At 38.2% G+C, this 6316-nt stretch overlaps 1 long non-coding RNA gene across 1 annotated transcript; it reads right to left on the reverse strand.

The window, feature by feature from the left end:
• Window positions 1–434: 434 nt before the first annotated feature.
• Window positions 435–3728, reverse strand: LOC311445572. The gene is made up of 2 exons (XR_014698517.1): window positions 3073–3728; window positions 435–892 (listed from the first exon to the last, which is right to left on the reverse strand). It is a non-coding gene; the product is annotated as an uncharacterized lncRNA (long non-coding RNA).
• Between the last annotated feature and the right edge of the window lie 2588 nt (window positions 3729–6316).

Genomic DNA, 6316 nt, shown 5'->3' on the forward strand with positions numbered 1-6316 from the left:
CTATCTTGATTAAGAGTAATTCATTAGATTTGGAGACTTCTAGGTAGTTTCCACAGTGAAAATGGATACCTTCTGCTTCAGCTAGGCTCTTTTCACTGCTGAAATTTCTGATAGAATTCTCTGTCTAGTTATGCAAGTGTGCACTGACAGATCATAATAAAATAATTATATAAAGTTTCCCACTAGTTGCCAAAATTTTAGTTTTTAAACTATTGTACAAAATGTGGAAAACTTGGCTCGTAAGTTATTTTGCACTGAAAAGCAGATATTTTGCTACATTCTCAGAAATTTCTGTGTTTTGTGTATGGAACTTAGAGAAGCATCATCAAATTAAGATAGGTAACTACTTTAATAGTACAGTAATGCAGACTTCAGTTCCTCAGTAAATCTTTTTAGTTTCTTAGAAAAGTTATATTTGTTGGACATGACATGAATCATCCAGTACAAGCACTGTGGTAAATTCTAGACAATCTATTAAGAATGTCACACTGTGTTCTTCATTTCATGTCCTTTCCAAGGTGAACAGAAGTGTCATCAGCAAGTGGTTTGTGAAGGTGTCTGCGAGTGTTGGCAGGTAAATAATTTTTTTAAACCAAAGTTAACAGTCCATGTAATCATGTGCATCAATCTGATTTCTGTAGAGGCAGCTGTTCTGTTTAATCTGCTCTGGTAAAAAGTCCAAAATGCACGAGACAAATGGGAGCACAAGGCTGGCAAAGGAGCACAGTGAGAGCATTCACTGAAGATGGAACAGGGTGTTATAAACCCTGAAAGTATGAGGTACAGAGGGGCTATGCCAGGTCTGTTCAAAAGGAATGACAGATACTAGGGGCTGTACTGGTTTGTAGGTGGCTGTTTAGATAAATTTCCTGTTATTGCTTGTTGTTCCTTTCTGAGAGAGAAAAACAAGAAAATATTTAAGATGTTAAAGCTGTGTGCAAGAAATATATCTAGTATTCAAACAACTTTCAACCTTCAGATGTCTGCATCAGCTGTTACATCTGAATCTGGATGGGTGTTTGCTTGGTGACATAGAGCCAGTGGGACAGCTAGAGCCAAATCCTGCAGAAGAACAGTCTGAGCTCTCATCACTTTTGTAGGGTTTCTTTAGCCCTGACTAACTTGTGTTCATGTAAGTCATTAAAAGGGAAACTTCCTCAGCCTTATGAGTCTGTTCTACTGATTTTAAAGGATGGCTATGGTCTACACATCAGACCTTGAGATTTCTCTGATGGTGCCATGCTCGGCACTGTACATCCCAGCAAGCCCTATCCTTACAGAGGTGGAGTAAGTATATTTTAGGTAAATAAATCCTGCATCACTTCTTTCTACCAGAGACCAGCTTGAGGAAGCTTCCATCACTAGTATAAGAGGTTCCTCAGAACGAGGCAGAAATTGCTGAATATTACATTCTCTGTATATTCACGCTCTGTGAAAATCCACTGAATCTAGCTACTGTTCGTAGTATCTCCCATTTGTAAACTAACAAGAGCCTAAAGATTGTTCAGGCCATTTTGAAAAGCATTAGTTTCATTTTAAGAATCAGTGAAGAAAAATGTGTAATCAGTGTATTAATTACTCATACTACGGAAGTATTCTAAGATACAAGCTAGTGCTCAGATTCCAGTATGCCAGGTGTGTTATGAATTCATTGGAAAACATGATCTATGAAAAGAAAAGGTTGGTGTAAATAAAATAACTAAACTTTTCACTTTGTGATATGTTATATCAGCAACCTGCACATTTTTGTAAACATTTCCTGAAAGTCTCCCTGGCACAGACCATACAAATGCACTGAGCAGCAGATGGCACCCAGCAGGCGTCTGCATGAAATGCTGCTCCTGAAGAGATTTCCAAAAGCAAGTGCTCTGCCTTTACCTTTGATCTTTTCCCCAACCAAAAGCATGTTGTGTTTTTGTTTTATTCTATTCCCTCTGTTACTACCTCATTCTCAGCCACAAATGCATTCTACAGAATTTCTGCCCTTCATGTTTTTCAGCTGTGATGAGGTATTTGAAACTTGACTGGCAAGGCTAAATATCTTATTTCATTGTCTACACAGCAATTATTAACAGGAATCTTTCATTCTTCAAGTCGTCCAGAATGTGTCTGATGACTCTGATTATGAAGACAAGACCTCCAGTTACTGAGTAGCATAGCTAATTTTAATGTAAGCCTTATAAAATTAGGCAGCCATTTGGAAGTCAGAAATTTTGTCTCATAAATTGTTATAGATGTTGTGCCAGCTTATCAGCTGTTTAATATTCATATAGAGATATTACTAATAAAAATAAATATAGATTCCTGAAAATCTTCAAGTACTTAAAGGAAAGCATATGTTTCACAGTACAGTTTATGTGTGCTGCCATGCTACCTTGTTAGCAAATACAAAGGCATAATACCAGCTGTAAAACAAAAGTTCACCATCTGAAGTGAAGAGAGAAATTTTAGTACTAATGTGGAAGTAAAGCTTGGCCATACAGAAGGAAAATCAGGTTGTGAATATTAGAGAATGACAGTGTTTCTCCTGTACCATACACCCTTTTCTTTCCACAGCAAGGGTGAGCTGCCTGCCCATGTTTCTGTAAGGAATGTCGAGAGAGAATAACAGGCACATACAGCCAGGTCAGGATCAAGCCTAGCATTTAAGCTTATGTTTAAAATGAGGTGGCACAGAGGTTCTCAAAGCATTTTTCTTGATGATGGTGTTATTTTACTTTATTTCTGTGTAGTCATACTTATTTGGGCAATGAAGAGTCTATTTATTTATTGAAGCAGCTGGATTAAGGGGTACCATCTTGGCTGATTTTAAACAGCTGCTGTAATTGCCAAAGGGATCTGAAGAGTATGTTTCCAAGAGAAAGAGAAAATGCAGTCCATGCAGGGATAAATGAAGAAGTGTTCCATGAGATTTTCTAGTAAGAACCGAGCCATGATGTGAAAAATGTGACAGCATATAGGATGGAAAGGAAGGTAGCATGTTCCAGATGATAGGGCATGCAAAGAGCTCTCTCTTGCTTTCAGGCACCACAGTAATTCTCATTTTTTAATCCAAAAAGAATAGTCACTCACATCATTTCCTTCCACGGCAAAGAGCTGACTCGATAACACAAGCTTGTACGTCTGCTTGGGGTTACAGATCACACAGTCATTTCCTTCCTCTCTTGTTCAGCCCTCACATCTTGTCCTTTCCCTGTCAGGAGGGAGTCCAGGTCACTTTACAAGCCCCCTCACCTTTCCTGGAGACTGCCCAGTGAGCTGTGGTCTGCTGCTCCTGTTTCACCCAATTAGTGCCTCTCAGTGCAGTGTCTCCTGTCAATCATTGTCATGCCAGTGGTGTTGCTTCCAGCAATGCCAGATCGACAAAGAAGAGACAAACAGTCTAATGGTTGCCAGCAGCTGAAGCAAGGGTGAGGTAGAATAACCGTTTCAAGTATTTTAGTCATTTCTGAAATACTCACATACACAAGAACAAATTGCTATACATGTATACGGATGGCAAAATGACATCTGAGTTTAGCTCTTTGATACCAGCTGTAGTTCATTCCTATGGCCAGCAGCAGGGTGTTCACTAATTGAATGGAAAGCTTTAGGATTTGCCTGTGCATCCTCTCTTCCTTGGAAGCCCGAGTCAGTCAAGCACAATGCTTCCATGGCAGGGACTTTTGCAGCTCCTCAGGTTCAGCGGGAATAGCACTACATACCAGCAGGAGTCACGTTCACAGTCTGGCCCACAGAGACCGCAGGCCCTGATCTCTGCCATCATTTGATTAACAAGGACAAGCAACAGCTGTTTTACATTTAGGAGACAGAAATTAATTGTTCTTGATGGGAAAGAAAAATAAATGAGTCTCTGAACAAACCCACCTGCAAGCACTACTGAGTGCTTCACCCAGGTTCTTGTTCCAAGCAGTCTCTGGGCTACGTGATATGCTATGAAAGAGATGTTACCTTCCCATTCCTGTATTCACACCTGATAACATTTCTGCAGCTTTACTACACTATTTAACTCATCTGTTCACAGCTGCAGCACAAACTTTAGATTTTGTTTCCTTAGAAGTGTCTGATGAGAAAAAAAGCATCTCCTACCTTACCAAGACTGACTTTGACTTACTAACCTGATATTTAATGGCTGAGATTCATTTCTTCCTGCGTTGTTTAAGATTTCCTGATCATATACTCTCTAACTAGATCATAAATCCTGAAGATAGGATGGCAGTGTCATACTTTATATGCTGAGATGAAATCCTTCATCTGCAGGCATGCAAATTTCCTGCAGATACGTGATCTGGTTTATGTGTGCACACTAAAACACAGAAAGTAGTTGAGTCACTACTTGCAAAAATCAATTCAAAAACTAAACAAAAAAAAAAAAAATCCCCATTTCCAGTTTCCTGCTCTAACAACAATTGTGGTTTCCTAACATGTGCTTAACCTGTGTTATAATAGTAACAGTATGAAGTCTACTACCACTATAAAAACAATATCTTTAAGCTAAGGTCCTCAAAAAGTCATCTTTGCTCCTGGATGCCATATTTCCTTTAAACCACTTGCAGATTGCAGGCAATTAATACAGATTGGGAACCTCTCATCTAGTCCACTTTCCTCTTTGGATGATCAGGTATGTTTTGACAATTCATACCAGAGGTGTTTTAAATTATTCAAAGATGATGATACCACTGTATCGTTAAGCAGTCTGTTCCTATACTAGCATTAGAAAATTGACCCTTTCCATTTTCCCTTAATGAAAGTGAAATGATATACTACTTGTCCTAGTCTCCATAGACAGAGAGAACAATTCAATGGCAACATATATGAAAAACGTTGTCATCTTCATCTCTCCCTCAGTCTTCTCTTTTCCTTGGAAAACCAATCCAGGTGTTTTGTTCACATCTGCTGCCATTTTTTGTCACTCTTGTCTGGTTTCATTTTACAACAGCTTTCCCAATTAATGAATTTCAGATCCTGAGATAATATATTTCAGCTGAATCATTAGTGCTAGCTGGAAATAAATAATTGCCATCTCTATTTTAACAAAATTGTATTTATTTTATATTTTCCCATCATAACATGACCTTACGGACTGCCACAAAATTTAGTGTCCACTGTACTATTCACAGACCTTCTGCGTTATGGAATCTGTTATATACTTGACTGACTACAGTCCTTAGCAATTATTTGATTGGATTTCATCTTCCATTTATCTTGTATCTGACTGGTCAATCATACATGGAAAGTACCAGCCTCAAGCTGAAAAGCTGAATAATATATAATACCTCCAAAGCTCAAGCTTGCTAAGGAGAGAAAATGGGTACAGTAACTCCACCTGACAGCAAAGACTTAGAATCTCTAGTCCAGACATGTTAATAATTTCCTGTTAGAATAATACTTAAAGAAAAATTCAAATATGAAATGCTAATAGACAATGTTACAATTTATTAACTGGAATGTGGCTCATTGACCTGTTTAGTTTTATATCAATGTCAATATATGTGGGATTTTTAAGCATCATTATATCCTGTATTCTTGTTGATGCTTCTCCATGTATTGCTGTGGTAACATATTTGGCACAAGGGACATATATAATGCTAGCATTTCTATGATATACATACCCAATAAAAGCTTTTTTCAATTTCATTATTTTGACAGGCAGATTCCATTAATACATCCACAACAATCATGTTCCTTTTCTTCAGAATATAAGGGAAGAGGATTATTAAAAATTACAGACAATACCCTCATACATTTAATCTCTCCAAATTCACTTTACAATTGGTGTCAACATCAATAATGTCAGATGGTATAGTCAGGTTTCCACAAAGCATCAGAACTTGGGTATTCTCCAGAGGGGCTTTCTTACCTCACCCAACAATGTAGCTGGTTTGTTTGGGGTTGGGTTGGTGGGGTTTTTTTGGTCACATACAGATGCTCCCAAATGCATGTGGAAAAGCTGTGTGCAGTGTGATGGCCAGTTTGCAGCTTCGTTTCAACCCATTCTCCTTTTCTCCTTACTGTACCTTTGGTCCACGTTTCTGTTTCAAAAATTGTTTCATAGGTGATGAGAGGACTAGGTCTTCCAATATTACATGAGCTTTTCTTTGGCAGGGAGCTTAGAGAATCTGCATCCCTCAGCTTTCATAGCTTGGATGTCCGCAACAGAAGCACAAGGCTACTAGCCAGTGAAGAAACTACTTAAGAGACCATTGAGAGTCTATTTGTTTGCATCACTAGTTTATCTCTCAGTGTAGGACATAAGTTAAAATAATTTATATGGACAAGTAATAGGACAAGTAATTCTTTTTCTGTTTTTTTTTGT

The sequence above is a fragment of the Aythya ferina genome (assembly GCF_964211825.1).
Source record: "Aythya ferina genome assembly, chromosome: 16".
Classification (NCBI taxonomy): Eukaryota; Metazoa; Chordata; class Aves; order Anseriformes; family Anatidae; genus Aythya; species Aythya ferina.